The sequence below is a fragment of the Rhinopithecus bieti genome, unplaced genomic scaffold, assembly GCF_001698545.2.
Source record: "Rhinopithecus bieti isolate Rb0 unplaced genomic scaffold, ASM169854v2 scaffold_1380, whole genome shotgun sequence".
Classification (NCBI taxonomy): Eukaryota; Metazoa; Chordata; class Mammalia; order Primates; family Cercopithecidae; genus Rhinopithecus; species Rhinopithecus bieti.
Window position 1 is genome coordinate 944,684 of NW_016803492.1, and position 23,340 is coordinate 968,023.

Below are 23,340 nucleotides of genomic sequence, written 5' to 3' on the forward strand. Positions count from 1 at the left end.
CCCCATCTCTACAAAAATCAGCCAGGCATGGTGTTGCCTGCTTCTAGTCCCAGCTACTTGGGTGGCTGAGGTTGGAGGACCACCTGAGCCCAGGAAGTTGAGGCTACAGTGAGCTGTGATTGCACCACAGCACTCCAGTCTGGGCAACAGAGCAAGACTTAGTCTCAAAAAAAAAAATTAGAAATGCTTTTAAAAAGCCTAACCTGATTGAGTCCTTATGCTAATACAGATAAGAATTTTTTACAAAATGATATGAGAGCAGCATGATTAGGGACAATATAACGAAAACAAATAACCCGTTCTGAAGCTTTCTGCTTTCATTCATCCAAAAACTGAGTTCCTACAATCTGCTATAGGTTTGTGCTGATCCCTGTAGATATGTTTATAAACAAAAATTCCCTCAGGAAATTAGATTCTAGTGAGATAAACATTATTAATTAGGTAATCACATAAGTAAATACAGGAAACAATGGAGATTATAGAGCTTTGTTACTACAAAGAAAGTCTGTATAGTACCAAGGCAGTATTGAAAAGTGGGACTTGACCTTGGGGGAAGAGTAAAGATGACTTTCCTGAGGAACTGACAAAGTTCAGAAGAACTTAAGGATGAGTAGAAGTAACTTGGAAGGGGAATAATTTCTTACATAAATAAACACTATGCAAAATACTTTATGACAGGAATACTCTAGAAACAACAGCAACAAAAAGTCAAAGGCATGCCGTATTGAGTCTGGACATGTAAACGGGGGAGCAGAGAGAGGTTGAAAGAATCTCTAGGGTTAAAAGGCACTGTTGGTGCTCTAACAGATGCCCAACATGAATAACGCTATGATGTGACACATACCAGTATACTCAAAAGGCACTCAGGAATTCAGATTTTGAGCACAGGAGCAAAGTATGAGATACATTCTGTATTAATAACGAACTTTGAGTTTTATAACTCTTTACAATAAAGTTCTTTAATACTCCTGGGATCTGGAGTTTGATTCTTACATGATTAATATGTCTATAAGCAATGAATTGAAGATGATTGAGAGCAGGAAGAGAGGATGACGTGTATTGAGAACCAACAATATTTTAGAAACACTGCTATACATTTAATGTATTTGCTTCTCACAACAAACTTGTGAGACAATATTATTTTCCCATTCTTATGTCTCAGAATGTAGATTCTAAAAGGTTAATCTACACTGTCTAGGGCCTTGAGTTTGGGAAATGTGATTCATGTTTCCGTCTCTCTAAATCCAAAGCCCATCTCTTGCTACTGCTGGACATTTCCATGGGGACAGGGAATAATTTCACTAGCTCTCCTTACATCAGGTTTAGAAATATTCTTATACAGAATTCTGTAATTTTTGAATATGCCATACATTTGTTAGATGTAGAAAGATCTGTAGAAGAAGAGTAGAGATTTAGCTTTCTTTAAAAGTAGACTACAACAAATTTTAAAAAGAACATTGATTCAGGGAACACCAGGAAAGGATGAGGTTTGTGTTCTGTAGATTTGGAATTAATAAACTACTTTTCAAGAAAACACACTGAATTACTTCCCTTTCACCAATTCATAAAAAGGGAAATAAAGACAAATAAAAATATTGTGCTCATAAAAGCATGGATATCCTGAAAGTAGATGGCAGTTGAAATCATATTGACAATTCAGAACACATGGAGCCTCAGCTCAGCGCCCACCCAAGAGAAGGGTGCAGTTGAGGAGAAGGCTTCTCTTTAGGCACAACCATAAAGCAAAGTGCTTGAAGAATCTGCCTTCTGATTTTCATTCAAGTGGACTCCTGGATTTCACTCTACCCTTCAACCCCACCCTGCCCACATACCCTCAAATGAGTCCAACTAATTAACATGCCATGATACACATAAACAACTTTAAATCAGACCTCTCTTATCCAGGTGACAGGTTAACAATGAGAGATACCTACTTTAATCAATCCAGTTCTTCAAACAGATATAAAAACAGACAAAATGAACTGTCAGACAAAAGCACAGAAAAGCAAGCATCACATCAACTGACACCAGAAGAAGCAGATGTTTCAGAGAAAAGTACCTCTTAAAATCTTACCATCAATATCCTCAGGGAATACAGTACACCCATAAAACAAGAACAGACTAGTGTAGAAAAGAAACCATCAAAGAATAAGAAAACCATATTTTGGAAGACGTTAAAGTAGTTAAAACTTAGCCATTGAACTTCAGGAAGCAAGAATGATGACATGCTTGGTGGTTGTGCTTAGAATGTAGGAATTTGGGGAGAAGCATTGAAGTGAAAAACGTAACAGAAAATTTCTTGTTAAAGACAGAAATGCAAAATGCACATAGATATCCATATACATAACATTAGATATCATTAATAATCATGTAAAATTAGGCATAAACTGTGATATAACAATGCAATTCTAGGGGAAAACGTTGTGTTTCCAAGTCACTTTGCTTCTTTCTAGTTGGCTAATGCCATTCAAGTTTCATTAAACTTTGCTTAAGCATATTTTGCTCATATGTAATATGGGAATTATAATTACTTCCTCACAGGGTTGATAACAGAATTAAATTAAATGATAGAACATGGCTGAAATTAGCTAGCACTTGCTGAACACTAACTAAATGATAATTCCATATGTATATTACATTTTCTCAGAGGTTGTGTGGATTTTATTTCAGATTTTCATGAACCATGTTCAATCGTTTTAAATCAAATGTATTGAGGAATAATTTAAATACAAAAGATGTATGCTTTTAATTATTCATTCTGATGACTTGTATTAGTTTCCTGGGACTGCTGCAATGATGTTCCACAGACTAAGTGGCTTAAACAATAGAAATGTATTGTTTCACTGTTCTGGAGGCTAGAAATTCATGATGAATGTGTTGGCAGGGCCAAGCTCTCTCTGAAGGTACTAGGGAAGGTTCTGTTCCATGCCTCTCTCCTACCGTCAGTTGATTTGCTGACAATTTTATGCATTCCTTGGCTTGTGGCATTAATGTAATTTTCACCCAGCACTCTCCATGTGTGTGGGTCTGTGTCCAAATGTCTCTTTTTTTTATAAGGATACTGGTCATGTAGGATTAGGGACCCATCCTACTCCAGCAGGACCTCATATTAGCTAATTACATCAGCAATGACGCTATTTCCCTATGAGGTCACCTTCTGAGGTACTGGGACACTTAAACATATGAATTTAGTGGGGACACAATTCAAACCATAACATGAGTATTGGCAAATGTATACATTTGTATATGCCACCACTATAATTAAGATATAAAACATGTTCAAACCCCCCCATATTATCTGGTTCTTCCTGGTCAATTCCCCAAATGACCTCAGATTCAGGCAACAACTGTTGCACATTTTGTCACTATTAGATTTCTCTTTTCTAGAGTTTTATATTAATATATAGTATTACTGTCTTCTGCCTTGCCTTTCTTGCTCAGCATAATGTTTTTGAGATTTGTTCATACTGTTACATTTAGTAGTAATTTTCTTCTTTTTATGATTGAGTGGTATTTTATTGTATGAATATCCAGCAATTGTCTTATCTTTCACCTATTAACAGACACTAAAATTGCTCCATCCTTTCATTAATACAAGTAAATTGGCCTTTAATAGTCAAAGATTTAAAAGACTGTTTACTATCCCCTTAGCTGAGCAAGACTGAATGGTTTGCATTTACAATTCCTGCAGTAAACAATGTGCAGTCTGCTAAGTGTTTTCACTGGAAAGTGTTGCCACAAGGCATGTTAAACAGTCCAACAATTTGCCAGACTTATGTAGGGCAAGCAATTGAACCTACTCGTAAAAAATTTTCACAGTGTTACGTCATTCATTATATGGATTATATATTTTGTGCTGCCCCCACTCGAGAAATATTACTCCAATGTTATGATCACCTGCAAAATTTGATTTCTCGCACTGGTTTAGTTATAGCTCCTGACAAAATTCAGACTACTACTCCTTACTCCTACTTGGGAACCTTAGTAAATGACACTACCATTGTGCCACAGAAAGTAGCCATATGTAGGGATCAAGTGAAAACATTGAATGACTTTCAAAAATTACTAGAGGACATTAATTGGACATGACCTGCTCTAGGCATTCCTACCTATGCCATGAGTAATCTATTTTCTATCCTTAGAGGAGATCCTAGTCTCACTAGCCCTCTTCAATTAACAAAGGAGGCTAAGGTAGAGCTACAGCTAATTAAGAAGCAAGTCCATAAAGCTCAAATAAGTAGAATAAATCCAAAAAAGGCTTTAGATTTTCTAATTTTTCCAACTCAGTATTCACCTACTGGTGTTATTATTCAAGAGCAAGATCTTGTAGAGCGGCTTTTTCTTCTGCATACTAATTCACGGACTTTGACTCCTTATTTGGATCCAATCTCTACTATGATAGGTAATGGGAGAACTCGGATTGTTAAATTACATGGGTATGATCCTGGAAAAATTATTGTCCTTATCATGAAGGCATAAATATAGCAAGCTTTTATAAATAGTCTTACTTGGCAAACCCTTTTAGCTGACTTTGGGGGTATTCTCAATAATCATTTTCTTAAAATGGAACTGTTTCAATTTTGAAATTAACTAATTGGATTCTCCCTAAAATCTCTAAATTTAAACCAGTTGAAGATGCTGAGAATGTTTTTACAAATGAGTCTAGTAATGGTAAAGCTTCTTATTCTGGCTTGAAAGGTAAAGTTTTTCAGATGCCCTATATTTCAGCTCAGAAAGTGGAGCTTGTAACTGTAGTTGAGGTATTGACTGCTTTTAATATGCCTGTTAATGTGATTTCTGATTCTTCATATGTGGTTCCTTCTACACAGTTAGTTAAAAATGCTCAGTTATGATTTCACACACATGAACAACTGAGGACTTTATTTACCCAATTGCAAACAGCAGTAAGGAGTAGAATGTACCCTTTTTACATCACTCACATTAGGGCTCATACACCTCTTCAGAACCTTTAACTGAAGGGAATGAAATGGCTGATCGCCTAGTTGCTACTGCAATATCTAATGCTAGACACTTTCACAATTTAACCCATGTTAATGCCTCTGGTCTCAAATGCAGATACAGCATTACCTGGAAAGAAGCTAAAGCTGTTATCCAGGGATGACCAACTTGCCAAATGGTACATTCCTCATCTTTTACAGGAGGAGTTAATCCTCGAGGATTGGAACCTAATTCTCTTTGGCAAATAGATGCCACACATGTTTCCTCATTTGGGAGACCAGCTTATGTACATGTATATGTGGGCACCTTTTCTCACTTTTTCTGGGCTACATGCCAATCAGGAGAGTCTTCAGCCTGTGTTAAATGTCACCTTTTGCAGTGTTTTGTGGTGATGGGCATTACAGCTTCTATTAAAACTGACAATGCCCCAGGCTATAGTAGCCAAACTCTAGCTACATTTTTCTCTGTATGGAATAGTAAACACATTACTGACATCCCATATAATTCTCAAGGACAAGCCATTGTAGAATGAATGAATCTCTCTCTAAAATGACAATTGCAAAAGCAGAAAGGGGGAAACAGGGACTACAGAACACCCCATATGCAATTGAATCTAGCATTATCCACTTTAAATTTTTTGAGCCTGCCTAAAGGTCATATGCTATCAGCAGCTAAACAGCATCTACAGAAACCAGCTGCAAAGACAGAAGCAGAACAACTGGTTTGCTGGAGAGATCCAATAACAAATAGTTGGGAAATAGGTAAAATAATAACCTGGGGTGAGGTTATGCTTGTGTTTCTCCAGGCCAGAATCATCAGCCGATTTGGATACCATCAAGACACCTGAAACCTTGTCATGAGCCCAATGCTGAGGAAGAGATTCCAGGAGGATCCCAAGGACCCCCGGTTGCAGCCATGTCGAGACTGATGCTGAGGAGAACCCCAACTGTCACGAGCAACACCCATTGACCATAGCCACCTACCTGGGGACAGATTAAGAAGCTGTCACAGATGGAAGAAGAAAACCTGAGGAAAGCAGGACAATGAGTCATAATGAGTAATTTAGTGATATCTATGATAGCAGTGATCACCATTGTCATGAGTATTCTTTCAACAAGGGCTGACACAGAAAACAATTATACTTGTTGGGCATATTTATCAATCTTGGCTGGCAATAATGCCTGGTTGTAATCACTCTATGACACAGTTACACATGCTTTCTGATCTCAGTATTTACCATAATAAATCTGCTCCTTTAATTGAGGCATACCATCCTGAAAAGTCTATTTGTAAACAGAATTGGACCTGGCCAGAAATAATGAACGTATTTATTTGGGAAGAGTACACTGCAGAACAGGCAGAGGTGCTGTGCAACAATTCCTATGGAATCATTATTGATTGGTCCCCTAAGGGGATGTTTAGCTTGAATTGCAACTCTCAATCGGCATGCCATGGCCACACTATGTTCAGCTGGTCTAAACAAAATGGTCAGATGGTAGAAATAGTAAGAAATATGGCAAGAGTTCTTATTATCTGGAAACATGGCATATAGTGGCACCTCAACCTCAAATGATATGGCCTGCTCTAGGAGCTAAACATAAGAATTTGTGGAAACTATTAATGGCTCTTAATAAGATCAAAATTTGGGAAAGAATACATAAGCATCTAGAAGGACACTCTACAAACTTGTCTTTGGATGTTGAAAAATTAAGAGAACAAATATTTAAAGCATCCCAGGCACACCTGACCTTAATGCCAGGAACTGGAGTGCTTGAAAGAGCTTCAGATGGATTAGCAGCTAGTAACCCATTAACATAGATAAAAACACTTGGAGGCTCTGTGATTTCAATGATGATTGTGTTATTAATCCATGTTGTTTTTCTCTGTAGAGTCTGCAGATGCAGATCCCGACTCCTGAGAGAAGTAGCTCACTGTGATAAAGCTGCCTTTGCTTTTATTGCCCTGCAAAAACAAGAAGGGGGACATGCTGGAGATAGGTCCCCAAATCTGCCATAAACTGGCCCCAAAACTGGCCATAAACAAAATCTCTGCAGCACTGTGACATGTTCATGATGGCCATGATGCCCACGCTGAAGGTTGTGGATTTACTGGAATGAAGGCGTTCCTAAACCACAAACAATAGCATGAGCAATATGAACCTTTTTAGGACATGTTCCTGCTGCAGATAACTAGCCAGAGCCCATCCCTTTGCTTTGGCCCATCCCTTTGTTTCCTGTAAAGAATACTTTTAGTTAATCTATAATCTATAGAAACAATGTTTATCACTGGCTTGCTGTCAATAAATATGTGGGTAAATCTCTGTTCAGGGCTATCAGCTCTGAAGGCTGTGAGTCCCCTGATTTCACACTCCACACATTATATTTCCGTGTGTGTGTCTTTATTTCCTCTAGCACTGCTGGGTTAGGGTCTCCCCGACTGAGCTGGTCTCAGCAAATATCTCTGGCAAACCTTAAAATGTGTTGCAGTCCAAACAAATTTATAACAACTTCTAGAAGACGTCTAGAAGCACTCTTCCTGGGTTTTATCTTTATTTCATTGGGAAGGACTGATAAGCTGTAACTAAGCAAGATTGCTAGTGGAAAACAAGGACCAAGTTTTTCCTAGGAGATCCTATCCACTCTCACGACTACTACCTAACCCACAATGACATCCTAATCTGTTTCTGGCCAAGATCTCTGCAATAATATCCAGGCACGTAAGTATAACCAACTACTGTATATCTTCATATAGTTGAGGCATCTTAAAGTCAACAAATCAAATACATTCTTCTCTTCCCTAACAAATCTGTGTTGTTTGTATTCCATATACAACTGAATGGTAATACTTTCCTTCAGCCAAAAACTTGAGCTATTTCTGAATCAGTCTTTTCCTTTATTATGTTTCATCCACCAGAAAATTACACTGACTCTGTTATGCTCCTCTCTGTTATCACTGCTGCTATCTTACTTTAAATCCTCAGGCTTTCTTGCTTGAATTATAGCAACACCAGCCTAAATGATCTTCTTGCTAGTCTTGCCACTTTCAAATTTATTCTTTACAATATCATAGGAGTTATTTTTTACAATATATATCTTATATAATTTATATGTCAAAATTCATTAATGGCACCCCAATATCTGTAGGATAAAAACCTAAGTTACTTGGAAAGATAAAGTCTTTGCTTACCTGGACCCAGAACATCTGTCTAAATTCATCCCTCTTCAATCTTGTGCTACAACTGTTCTTAGAATTCTATGTCCAGAAGACACAGCATAGTTGCTATTCACTTTGTGCTTTTATAATAGTAGTTTCTTGCCTGTAATACTATATGCTTTTTACAACTTGCCAACCCCAATTTGTCCTTCAAGACTCAGTGTAGAATTTCCACTTCTGACTATAATAGTGAAACAATGCTTACCAAGAATTAGAATAGTCAGATAACATTTTTCACAACCAATCCGTTTGAAGACAGATTAGAACTGCTAAGACAGCTAAGATACAAAAGACCAGACTTCATGGGAAAAGCAAGATTACTGAAGTAGGACCAACTTTACACATATTCCTCTTTCCCACAGGACAAGTCCTAACTTTCGTGTTGAATACAAAGCTGGACAGCTAGGCAGAGAGTGACTGTTGAGAGACATAAACTAACAATGCGTTTTTTTACTCATTGAAGAGAAAATTTCAGGTTTACGGACGCAAAAGCAGCCAAAATCTAAGGTGTCATGTCTGGCAAAGAAGAAAGGCGCAAAGTAGTAGTAAGGCCTGAATAATGTTCCCCTTGAGGTCAGGGAAGTTGCTGATTATACTCTGAAAGACAAGATGCTAAAAAACCAAACATGGAATAACTAGAAAAAAAAAAAACTTTTGGCAATATCACAGTGATAGACAATGGGAGTCAAGACTTGCCAATAATGAGGGCCCTAGGAAAATTTGAGATGCCAAAATGCTCCATCTTAGGAGTGGAGATAAACCAGAGGTGGTGTGAGGCTGATGGAGACAGTCCCTGACTGGTTTGAAATGATCTGCCTTTCTGCTCATTGCCAGAGGATATGGTGAATCATTTCTGAAAGGAAGTAACAACATCAACAACTTTTATCATTTTAACACAAAATACCCAGCACTTAACAAAAAAATAAATGCCAAGCTATGAAAAGAAATAGGGCCAGGCACAGTGACTCACACCTGTAATCCCAGCACTTTGGGAGGCTGAGGTAGGCAGATCATGCGGTCAGGAGATCGAGACCATCCTGGCTAACACAGTGAAAGCAAAAAAATATTAGCCGAGTGTGGTGGCGGGCGCCTGTAGTCCCAGCTACTCAGGAGGCTGAGGCAGGAGAATGGTGTGAACCAGGGAGGTGGAGCTTGCAATGAACAGAGATCACATCACTGCCCTCCAGCCTGGGTGACAGAGTGAGACTCCATCTCAAAAATAAATAAATTTCTTTAAAAAGGAAAAGAAATAGAATAAAAATAGACAGACACACAACCAGATATATAGATGACTCAGTTAATAGAATAATTAGCCATAGACTTAGATAAACCATGATAAACATGCTAAAAAAAAATATAGATGACAAGATGGACAATTTCACCAGAGAACTAGAATCTGTAAAAGGTAATCAGGTGGCTATTCACTGCAACAATGTAATAACTGAAGTTAAGATTTAGTAAATAGGTTTATAAGCAGATTGACCACATGATGCTACTGGTGTCTGCCTCCAGTTGTAGATATCAGAATGGCTAAGTATTTTAGTAGCAGTAGTCAGCACAGAAGTAGCTGGACCATCCATGGCATTTCCCTTTTCCATGTAAAAGTGACTTACTCCACGTAAAGTACATCCACTTACATAAGAAGCTATAGGAAGGTTTGAGATGGAGATATTGATTCAGGCTGTTATCAGTAATTAAAACTGTATATGATATATTGATGCAAGAAAATCCCTAACCATGTTAAACCAGAACAAGATGCTATGTAACTGAAACATAACTTTTGTTCTATGACCATTTCTTTAAAATGTGTTCAGTGGGGTAATTTCCCCTGCCTGTGGATAAACACTTGGGAAGAGTTCATGATTTTTCTGCTCAGTCTTCAGAAATAAATAGTCAATGCTTATTTTAAGTTGCAAACAAGGACTTAATTTTAAAACAATAGAAGGTATTTAGAAATTACCTAAATGTTAGTCAATGTTCATCCAAAGGTAAGACTTTTCCTTTCTCTCTCACGTGCAAACACCAAGAGTTGGTGGCTACCTAACTTTACAACTTTGGTCATCTTCTGGTCTTTCAACTTACTTCTTATCCTACTTTCGAGCAGTTGTTTCCAACCCCATTGGGGTCATTCTTTTTTGTGTGTTCTATAGTTTTTCATTCCTTGGGGTCTCTTTTATAAATGTGTATAAATATGTACATATTTATTCTAGTAAATAGAACAAGATGAGGACTCGTTTTTCATCTCAGAATCAGGAATCTTTCTACAAGTACTCTCCCAGCCCTTGAGATAATTTTATATCTAAGGGGGAAAGAATTTAGATATTTCCTACAAGGCCACACATCCCTCACACTGACACATTCTGGGAATTCGGGACTTTATCTCTTTACTTACCGCCGCAAAGTGGCGGGAACTCCCAGTATGACCACACTCTCTCTAATGGCATCCATTCACTAAATCTTCTGACTCTTCCTTACTCTGACTTGATCTTATATCTTTATCTACATCATAGGTGTCGTGGAAATTGTTCACAGACACATGTTTTGTAAATTCTGCATATAAAGTATCTGATAAACACCCAATTTGGAAGCTCTCATAACATCCCCATTTTAACAGCATATAAAATATATATACATACACATTTAACAGTTTTGGAAATTGAAGAATTGCCTGAAAAGTTATTATGTAGAATTGAATGAACTGTACTGGTGTAAAGGTAGTTTTTCACTAGTTAATGAATATGGAAACTATTGCAAGTGTAAATGCAATAATCAAAGTAAGCAAAATCATGAATTTGCACTTAACTAAGAGGTGTTTATTTATAGCTGTTAAATACAAACAAGTTTTGTTTTAAACTTAAAGACACCTACCAGAAGTCTTAAAATAACTGACTTCAATTATTATATATCAGAGGAAGAAAAGAATTAAAGGCTGTTATAGCTGCTTAATAATAGGATTTTTGCTCCTAGTTGGCTTATTGCTCTGGCACTGTGGAAATAATGTTTAATAGAAGGAAAAATTATGATAGTATTATCCATAACAGATGTGCTAGAAATCATCTCATAACTTTGACATGGTTTTAATTGACAATACAAAACTAAAATCTTCAGATATTTTGAGAACTATAGCTGGACAGTCTCTGTATATGTTGTGAGTGAGTTTCAATAAGTGTATAAATTTACATTTTCACAGATTGAAAGTGTGTGAAAAAAATCTTTTAGTGTTCATCTAATCTATCTTTCATTCCCTTGGTTTGCAGAATCAAAAAAGTTGAAGATGCCCTGTTTTTGCCAAAATTACATGGAGCTGTGACTAATAAAAGTAATGTATTTAGACTTCCAATCATATTTTATATGTTCTTGAGAAAAGCCAAGAATAAGACCTAAAATCAAATGTTAGAGCCCTGATACCTCAATGATTTTAATACATCTTCACAAACTTCAAAAGTATCAAAAATCAGTGATTAGAGTATAAGCAGTCTAAATATAATGGTGTGCACTTCATTAATAAGAAATACTTAATCAGACAGCTTAATGTATCAATTTAGAAACATTTGCTTGGTCCATCAGAAGTTATTTTCTAAAAAGTAAAAATCATCTTAACTAACATATACATTGTCACTAAGATACTAAAAGGCTGCCAGACAACTGTGTCTATGTGAAATACTCTAAAGTGTATCAAATGTGATTATAAGTAATACTAATTAGAGCTGTTTTCATATTGTTCTTAATTGTGCCAGACACTGTCCTAGGCAGTTCATACACAAATTCACACAACCCACACTACAACTCAATGTGAAGAGTATTGTTACTATCATGTTCATTTTATAGATGGTAAGAGGAGTTAAGTAACTTCCTCAAATCCACCCAGAAAATAAATATTGGAGTCAGGATTTGAACTCTTGAAATATCACTTTAGACTCTGTTTTCTTATTTAATTATTTCCTGTCCCACAGACAGCATCTTTTTCATTAGATATATAGACAACCTAATCTAAGGTGCATCAACTCTCTATGACAATAAGCTTTTTAGAATAAGTATAAAGTATGAGACCAGTACTCATCTGTGGCCTGTTAGAAAAAGGGCTGCACTGCAGGAGGTGAGCAGTGGGCCAGCGAGCACTACCACCTGAGCTCCGCTTTTTATGAGATAAGCAGTGGCATTAGTTCTCATAGGAGCATGAACCCTGTTGTGAACTACTCGTGCGAGGGACCCAGCTGCTCACGCAGCTCCTTGTGAGAATCTAATGCCTGATGATCTGAGGTGGAAATATCACCCCAAAACCATCTTCCCCCCAACAGTCCCCTGTCCATGGAAAAATTGTCTATTTGGACACAAACTATCATTTTCTTTGGCTGCTCTTACAATTTTCTCTATCTTTAGTTTTTGCCAACCTGACTGATAACTAACTGGTACTTAAAATATTAAATTAACTTGTAGATTTCTCTATATTGTTTATCTTATCTCTTGAGTTTTGGTCACACTTTTTTCCTTTCTTTTTGTATGCCTCATGTGTCTGGATTGGATGAAAAATCACAGAAATTCTAAATGATGTCATTGATCATTAGGGAAATGCAAATCAAAACCACAATGAGATACCTGTAATCTTATGCCAGTCAGAATGGCAATTATTAAAAAGCCAAGAAACAACAGATGATGGCGAGACTGTGGAGGAATAGTAATGGTTTTACACTGTTAGTGGGAATGAAAATTAAACCATTGTGAAAGACAGTGTGGTGATTCCTCAAAGACCTAGGACCAGAAATACCTTTTAACCCAGCAATCCCATTATGGGGTATGTACCCAAAGAAATATAAATCATTATATTATAAAGATACAAGGACATGTATGTTCATTACAGCACTATTCACAATAGCAAAGACACAGAATCAACCCAAATGCCCATCAGTGATAGACAGGATAAAGAAAATATGGTATGTATACACTATGGAACACTATGCAGCTATAAAAAGGAACGAGATCATGTCCTTTGCAAGGAGATGGTTGGAGCTGAAAGCCATTATCCTCAGCAAACTAATACAAGAATAGAAAACCAAACACTGCATGTTCTCACTTACAAATGGGAGCTAAACAATAAAAACACATGGACATGGGAAAGGTAAAACACAAACTGGAGTCTGTTGGGGGAGAGGGGGTAGTTAGAGCATCAGAATAAAAAACTAATGCACGTGGAGCTTAATACCTAGGTGATGGGTTGATAGATACAGCAAACCGTCATAGCACACATTTACCTACGTAACAAACCTGCACATTCTGCACATGTATTCTGGAACTTAAAATAAAATAAAATAAAATAAAATAAAATAAAATAAAAAAGAAAAGAAATAAAAATATTTTCACATTCTTTTATATGTGTTGTAAACAAGAGACACACAGAGATGTATGGCACTTTGTAAGTTGACAAGAACTGACATAAGTTGTTAAGACTATCACTTATCCATAACCTATTTGAAACTTCTAAGATAAGTGGCTTCAAAGCAAATACATCAAATCACACACTGACTTGTTGATTTTGTTAACTGTGCTATACAAATAAGTTAAACCATGCACTTCTAGGAAATGGAAAATCTAATAAACCAATATGGTAAGTATTATATTAACATAAAATTATATTTTTCTGTCACATAGTTGCATGAAATTTTCCCAAGATTTTAGAAGAAAAGCTTTAAGATTTTAATTTAATAACAAATGTAGCATAAGACATATTACTCCAGTGATAAATTGAAACAAGAGTAATAGGTTAAATGCTGCTTTTTGCATAATATTTTAAATGAAGCTCTAATATATTGTTTACAGTTCAAATAGAATTGGTCATTTATGATGTCATCTTCCTCTGGGGGGCTAAATTTTCTTGTGGAAAGCAGACTGACTTTTCAAAGTCAAACCAGTGTATGACTTTGGTGCTATTAAGGCTTTCAGGCTTTGTTTGGGCTAGATATTTTACTTTTGTTCTTATTTCCAGGGTTTAGCCTTATTATTAGAGCATAGCCTTGTGGGCCTGAAAGTCTTAGGTACTTAGCAAAGCCACCCATGTGGCTGGGGCTGAACTCCAGCTTCTCTTCCAACAACCATGTGGCTACTGCCATCTCTGCTTTGTCATTTTAATTTTTTCAGATGCTATTTCTTGCTAAGTAGTTTGTATTTGGTTGTTTGTTTTCTCTTTTTCTTTCTTTCTTTCTTTCTGCTTTTAGTTTGCTTCGAGTTTTTTTGTTTTCTCCTGTTTTCATTTGTTAATTTTACCTTGTTAATGTACAGTTTAGGAGTCTGCCAATAGATTAGAAGAGATTTGTAGACCAATTTTGGACTCTGTCTCTGAGGTTTTCTCCTACCTGGTATTTGCCCTTGAAATCCCAGTAAGTATGGCAGTCCTTTAAGCAAATCTCAGTCTTCTCATCACAATAATATTTGCATTTGTGTTTGGGTTCTATTCCCCTTGTCTGGGATGTGGGAAAAAACTTCACTGAAAAGGCCAGAAAGAATGAGAGGTCAATGTACTCCTCCCTCCTGTCAGGGATTACAGCTCTTCAAGACCTGCCGACATGGCTTGATTTTTCAAAACCTTCAAATATGTGTTTTACAAATTTTTTCCAGATTTTGTAGTTGTTATGTGCTGGAGAATTAGTTCAAATCAAAGTATTCTACTATGACTGGAACCAGAAGGTCAGAAATGTTTATTTTTATAAACTGTATTTTATAAAGAAAAGGTAATGTAACCCATGACAACAATTTAAAAAATCAAGAAGATTGAAGGATATGGGATGGAAAGCAAGTCTTATTATTACTCTGAATCCCAGTTTCCCTTTATAATGCCAGCTAAACTTGGTATGCTTTTACAGTCACACATACACATATCTTTGTGTGTGTTTATGAAGGTGTACAAACATGGGTATGAACTCTCTTAACTATTATGCTACACTATCTAATTAAAAAATAAATACTTTCAATATTAATTTCCAAACACTTTCCCAAGTCATTTTTCTCTTCACTTTTAATTATCTGCATCTGTATGTTGTTAACAATCAAATCTTTTAAATGATAATTCTGCATTTTGTTCTTATTTATGAACCATTCTTATCCAGCATGCTTTAAAGAAATCTTCAATTTTTAAAAGTACTTTAAAGTGGTATTGATTATGTTCAAATGTTAAATCAATCTAAAACTTATTTTGGTAGGAAGGACTGAGGGAAGGAGAAATTCAACTATATTTTCCAAGTGACTGTCCATTTTCCTAATAGTGTTTTTTGAATAATCTATGTTTTCCATATAAATTTGAAAATGTTACCATATTTGAGCTAAATTTTCAGAAATATTTGATATAATTATTGGATGTGTTTTCTGATTCACTGATTTGTTGATCATCCAATACTAAAATTTTTTATTGATTTGCTTTATGATATACTTTAATGCATTGTGTGGCTTATTACTTGTGTTTCTAAGAAATTTTCTAGCTAGTCACACATGTTTATATTTCCATATAAAGTATAAAGTTAATTTTGTTAGTTAAATAGTCCAGTTTGAGAAACAGGTGTGATATTAGGTGTCCTATACTTTTGCCTATACTCTACCTCCATAATTTTTATATTTTTTATTAAATCAGATCAATGGTATCTTCAGGACCTATCACAATTACAAAAGCCCATGCAAAGTTCAGCAGCCTCAAAGATAGGCCAAGGCAGGAGGATCACTTGAGGTCAGGAGATGAAGATCAGCATGGCCAACAGAGAGAGACCGCATCTCTACAAAAGATAAAAAAAAAAAAAGAAAAGAAAAATTAACCAGGCATTCAGTGCAGTCCAGTAGTCCTAACTATTTGGGAGGCTGAGGCAGGAGGATCGCTTGAGCCCAGGAGTCTGAGGTTATGATTGAACCACTATGCTCCAGCATAGACAATGAAGTGAGACCATGCCTCTAAAATAATTTTTAAAAGAAGACATTATCCACAAATACTTGTGTATTTTGTAATTTATGTCCAAGAATACATACACATATAATTTGAACATATTAAGAACCATTTACATAGGATCGCTAGGCAAATAATTTCTTATATATGCAGTATTTACTTTTATATTCACCCACTCTATTCCCTTGCAATACCACCAATGATAAAGTGTTAAAATTACAGCATTTGGCCTGTCATACAATAAATGTGAGGCCTTTGCAAACATTTAAATACTTAAATATAAATTTGAAATTCTTTATGTGATTTTTTACTAACAGGTATAACTAAATAATAAACTTTGTTGGATATGTTGCATTGTTTTTCCTTCTTTATACATGCCATCTTGTTTAAACATTTAAACATTTTTCTTAAGTCAATTGAAGAAATATAGCAATCCTGAAAGGAAAGAAGGCATAGTCCTTCACAGTGAAAAAAAAAAAAAAAAAAAAAAGTAGACCAACCCACAGATAATTTCCGCTAGTTCTAATGGCTCTTCCCCAGGTCTTTTGGTCAATATGAAGTTCTGTTTGACAGTAGTCTTCAGTGTAGCCCTGCCAGAGAAAGCTAGGCTGGGCATGCACCAGCCAAATACTCCTCCACGTCCTCACACGCTGAGTAAATCTTTACTTACTGGCAGCCTTGCTCACTGGTTGGAGCACTCAACTGGAAAGGAGAAACAGATATAGATGTGAAAACCTGGGCTAGGGTAAAAGCAGAGAAATGGAAAAGTTCAGAAAAATAAAAATAAAATAAAAAATAAAAAAAAAACACGGGCAAAGGATTTGAGAATTTTTTTCCTTAAAAATAAAAAATAGGAACTTTTAGAATGATGAATGAAAGTGAGAAATGTTCATATGTATTTCACAGCTACTCATCTGTTGCCTCTATGGGTTTTGAACAATGCAATATAATAAAAGAGTGTTTAAATAAAAGCATCCACAATATTGACTTACAATTTCTCTACAATTAAAAGAAACACAATTCTTAATGCAAAGCAAGATAAACATTTATTTCCAGGAAAAATAAATGTTGCCATGAAAGACAAAGAAGGGCTGTTTTTGTTCTCATTAGTTTGGTGCTATATCTTAGCAGATATGTTTAAGTTCTTCTGAGTCTTCCTCAGATGAACACAGATAAATCTATACTGGCCATCATTTCCTTTTATACCTATACGAGAATTAAATTTCTTATTTAACCTTGTTAAAAAGTGTCACACTGAGACGTGATAGGTCAAGAAATGTTGAAGAATTTTTTTTTCTGTCTTTGAAACCCTGATAGACGTAGAAGAAATGGAAGAAAACCTATGTATAATTTTAAAAAACAAGGATTTAAATTAGCTTGCATTGAGAATATTTAATGGTAGGATAATAACCTAAATAAAGCACAACTGAATTTTAAAAAACAATATGACCATAGCATGAATGTTCTAATAATAAAATTTATTGAGTATTATGTTCTACATGCATATAAATTATTCTATTCTTTACATGATAAGATAGACGAAAGCCAAATAAATTTATTTTTTGAAAGAGAGCATTGATGATCAAGAGCAAATAATTAATTCCTTTCAAGAAAAATCTATTTTCAGGAGCACCATTGAAAATAACTACAAGTAAAATATTTAAGATAATATCATCATACTTACTATCCCACAGTCATTTTTAAGCAAGCCCCTTCTATAGATAGAATGTATGTAGGTAACTGAATTTGTGTGAGGATAGAACAATGAACCACGGTCTTGCAGTATTGACAGATGACTAAACATTTACGAATGGAGAACAAATAAAAAACTCACTGATAATAACCTTTCATCCAGATTTTTCTATAAAGATGTTAAATAGGCGAAGATAGATTGTATATTTTCACAAGTATCAATTGTTCAAAAAAAGGTTTAGATATTTAGAATAGCTGAAAGTATCACATGGAAAATTAGCAAGATGATACATAACAAGAAGAAATTAGGATTAATAGAAAAATACAAAAATTAAAAGGATACCCATGATGCAGATGAGTGCAACCCACTTTAAATGTAAATTCACAAATACATTAAGAATAAAAGAATGGAAAATGATATGTTACATAAACACTAATTAAAGATAGCTAAAATGGTTACACTAGCATCAGACAAAGTAAGCCTTTGAACAAGGGATATCAGTATTCATATGGTATAGAAAAGACATTTCATGCTGATAAAAGATAAGTTCATGAAGATAATATGGAAATCTTAATTATGCATTCACCTAATAACAGAGTTCAAAATACATGAAAAAAACCCCAATCTAATGGTAAAGCAAAATACACAAATTCAAAATTATATTTGGCAAAATAAAATGCAATATTTTTCCTATAGTCAGGAGCAAGGCCGTGATATCTGCTCTCACCACATCCATTAAGCATTACACTGTAGTTTCCAGAATAAAATAAGGAAAGTAAAGGATATAGAAGGGATTATATTTGGAAAGAAAGAAGAAAACCATCTTTCTTCATAGCAGTCAACTTCTATGTAAACAAAAAATATTTTAAGACTCTGCAAAAAGCTAGTACAGAAGATGAGCATACTAACTTCCTGCACACTGAAAGCTATACAAAATATTGCTGAGGGAAATGAATGACATAAGTACATAGAGAGATGCTTCCATCCTCCACATCATCGTGGTATTCATTCTGGGCCCCAGGCTGACAGAGTAGTATATGGAACATAGCTGCTGATTTTGCTTGAGGGAAAAGAAAATGTAGGGACATAACTGACTTTTCATACTTCCCGCTACAAGAGACTCATGTTTCTTCTACTCACATTTCACTAGCCAAGGTGATTGGCCAGGTTTATTTTCAAGGAGGCAGGGAAATATAATCTTTCCCCAGGAAGAGTACCAGGTATTGTTGAACAGTAATGGTCTATCTCATTATTCAAGTTATTGATTAAAATAAAAAGAGGAAATTGCTCTGGGATTTAAGCATTGGACTTTTGGCATTATAAACTGTAAACTATGTTTTTATTTTGGAGGAAATAATCCTTTAGGTTGACTTTCAGTGCAGTATGGCCAAGCAAGGTTTTTTTCCTAATTAAAGTGCAGAGGTCATTTCACGAATGAGGACAAATTCCCAAAGAGTTTCCTTATTTCTTTCTCATAGATCAGAAAACATTCAGTAAACTTTTCACTCCTTACTTATTTCTACCTAGAAGGTAGTATGTGTTCAATAATATTTGCTGAATGAATTAAAAGGTCTGAGTGAATAATGGTAACGTGCTTAAACGATAATCTTACTGTACGGCTGTTGAGATTTTACCATATTTTATTATTTTTTTGTAGAAAAATCTCTCTCTTTTTTTTTTTTTATAAGAAGGTACTAAGAATTTCTACACAATTGTCACAGGTTGAAGGAGACTAATGAGACATGGTAACAGAACGTCATATCCTGGATTAGATCCTAGAACAGAGAATGGACATTGGTGAAAAAATTGGGGAAAGGCAAATGAAGTCTAGAGTTCAGCTAATAGTACTTTGTCAATGTTAATTTTTTAGTTTTTATTATTACACTGCAGTTATGTTAGATGGTAGTATTAGAGGAAGCTAGATACAGAGTACGCAGGAATTTATCTGGCTTATTTTTGCAACTATGTTGTAAATCTAAAGATTATTCTAAAATAAAATTTAAAGACATTTCATGACCTTTAAAATGTTGGCACAAGTTGGTTATATTTATGTTTTAATATATAATTTGCAATGTCATAAGAGTATTGTTAGGCTTTTGAATAACTTCACTTAAAAAAAAACAAAATATTTTAGGATGAAATATTATGATTTTTAAATTTCCTTTAAATAATCCCACAAAAAGTGTGAGTGTATGGGTGAAAAAAGACTGGCAAAATATTGAAAACTGTCAAAGTTGGTGGATTGATACTGGGCAGGGGGAGTCATTGATTTATTCACTTTACTTTTAATATGAGCTTTTCATGATAAAACTTTAAAAAGTAATTTTAAAATACATATTGTTTATCTTTGTCTTCTGATAGCCTATGTTTCATGGATACTCTGCCAAATGAGACCATTAAACCTATCCAGTAGTCCTTATTATCTTATAGAACCTCAATTTTTAGGAGCCAGTATGCTCAAGAAAAACAGGACTACCCCTACTCCCTACGGGATAAAGCATAGATAGCTGACCTAATCATGGCCACCATATTCATTCCACCACAGATTTTATAGGGTTAAGAAGGTAATTCAGTTATGAACAAAGATATTTAGGAAGGCGTCTGCTTGGGGGACAGGCTAGTTCTGGCAAGAATTTTGCTCCATACATGAGAAAAAAAGGACACAATAATAGATACTCCTTTACCTTAAACAAAGTTGTGCGAGGATACAATGGTTTGGAGCTGTGATATTCATTATGTGACCAACAAGTGGCAATAATTTATTTTATTGAAGCTAATATGCTGAGGATAGCAAAATGGAAAAAATGTAGGAATGCAGGAGTTCAATAATTTTGATGAGTTATAGAATCGTAACTCAACTTCCTATCTCCAAAGTTTTAAGTCTTTATTTCATAGGCCAACATTATTCAAGTCTTCTATAATATTTCCTGCAATCAAAACCATTTACAACTGTACAATTACACAAACATTACTGATGATGATTTCATGATCACCTCTGAATTTTCTTTCAGTTCTGTAAAATCTAATGTTTCTGGGCCCACACGCTTGAAATGATTTGAAATGGCTAAGTCCTCTTAGCACCTTTTCCCTGATCTTGGCTTCCAATTTCCTCTTAACCACTTTTTCTATCTACTTAGATGGATAAGTTGAAAGAAAATAGTGTTTAAACTTCTTGAACTAGTAGACATTTCCTCTTCTTGTTTCTCTTTTCTCTTTAAATGTGATTTAAAAGCTCTCTTTTGTATAGGCAATTTTAAGAATTAATCTTATTCTGTTTCTGTGCTCAATTTTGTCCACAATATTCTTATTTATTTGTGATTTCTTTTTCAGGTTATCATTGTTTAAAGATTCTTCTTTCTATCTTTTGAATACATGTAACCACATTATTTTTTCATTCTTATTGTCTGCCTTTCTCAATTATCAACCTCCAAAACATTTTATAAGAAAATTTAATTTCTATAACAAAATTCCAAAAGCAAAACCAAGTAATTATTCAAACATGAATTTCTAGATTGTGGGCTTCCCCAAACGCTCTCTTTTAAAAAGTGGGGGTTGTGGGGAGAACTTTGGCAAGAAAGCTCCATGCAAAGCAATTCTTTCTTCCTGGAAAACTGTGGGTATTAGCAATTTCTGATGTTTTCACTAGTTGAAAGAAAATACCAAAGTCATCCTTCTGTGGTTTTGTCTTTTTAACTTGAATCCGAATTTCCATTTTTCTAGGCAACAGTTTCTCGCTCCTCAGTACTTTACACTGGCAGGAATGCTCGGCCTCTGAAGAAAATCTTGAATGAAATTGGTCAGGTATTAGATAACTGATCCTGTTACTGAACTGACTCATGGGTCACCTTCTTAACTATGTACCTGATCCCTTCATAGCTATGTTATCCACAATGCCAAATGGTCTTACTGAGTCATAAAGCTGATCTGTCACTTTCTTGCTTAAGTCTATGTCTCTCTATCACCTACGGGATGGATCAAGCTCCCTCTCAACCCACAGAAAGCTTTTTATTTCCGTGAAATTGATTCTCCTCCCCAATCAGCCTCATCACTTGCTACTCTGTTCTTGGAATTTACAGTCCAACAATACTGAAGGACCTACAGATCTCCACAGTTTGCATGATGGTTTTTACCTCTGTATCTCTGCTTGTTGCTTTAAAAATTTTCTTCCACTGGGATAAACAACAAACAAACCTCAAACTCTACTAATCAAAGTAACCCACGTAAAAGTACATGAGATTTGAATAAACTTGGCTCAAGCTCACAGACCTATATTCTGTTTTAGCATGTGTAATGTGGAGGGGAGGGAGCAGTGTTTTAGTGTTTTCACTTAGATTACTGTGCATTCCTTGGGTCTTATTTTTTTTTTTTTATGGTGACACTTGATCCCAGTACCTGGTTATAGTGAATAATAAGTCTTTCTTCCCAAGACTTTTCTCGTATCTTTGTGCCATACCAATACAGACATAGAATAAAACCACTTTACTTGAGTTTTCCAAAACCCAACCATTTGTGTAGCAGCCCTTATCTTAGTCTAGGTTATTTTTTGAAAATGCATTTAACATGAAACAACAGAAATCATTAAAAGAGATCTTAAGTTCCTGTTATTTAATCGTCTTTTAGGAACCCCATCACTTGCACTCCTCAATATGTATCTTTTTCTCCATGGTCTTCAATACTAGCCATTTTGCTTTACACTCTTGCCACATAATTCTTGACCAAAAAATGACTTTTCATGAGTCAAATTAGTTAAACGAAATGAACTTGGAGGTTTTAAAGCTTAGACCAATTTTATTCTTTCTCTGAAAATCTCTGCATATGAAAGTCCAGAGGTATGCATTCCATTTGCTCTGAATTAGCCAGCCCTCATAGAATTGTGGAGGGGAAACAGTCGATACAGGATTCAGAAGAATCTCCTCTCTCCACAGCCTTAAACATACCTTCACTCTCTAAATACACACCTTTTGAAATATCTCTGAGCAAGATGATAAACTTCTTGAAGGCAGGGCATTCTGTCTGTTTTGGTCACTATATTCCAACTGTTTGAATATTGTCTGATATGTAGTGGCACTCAATACATTTTTTAAGTTAAATTGAATTTAAACTAGTTGTTGCCTCTTCCTAAAAGTGTTGCTTCTTAAGGCTATCCAAAAACTTGCTGTATAATGTCTGTTTAATTGTATGACTGAATACAAGAACACCTTTTATTCATATGATACTTTGGAGTTCTAAAAGAATTCTGATGTAATCCAGCATATAAACAGAACCAAAGACAAGAACCACATTATTATCTCAATAGATGCAGAAAAGGCTTTTGACAAAATTCAACAGCCCTTCATGCTAAAAACGCTCAACAAATTCGGTATTGATGGAACATACCTCAAAATAATAAGAGCTATTTATGACAAACCCACAGCTAATATCATACTAAATGGGCAAAAACTGGAAAAATTCCCTTTGAAAACTGGCACAAGACAGGGATGCCCTCTCTCACCACTCCTATTCAACATAGTCTTGGAAGTTCTGGCTAGGGCAATCAGGCAAGAGAAAGAAATAAGGG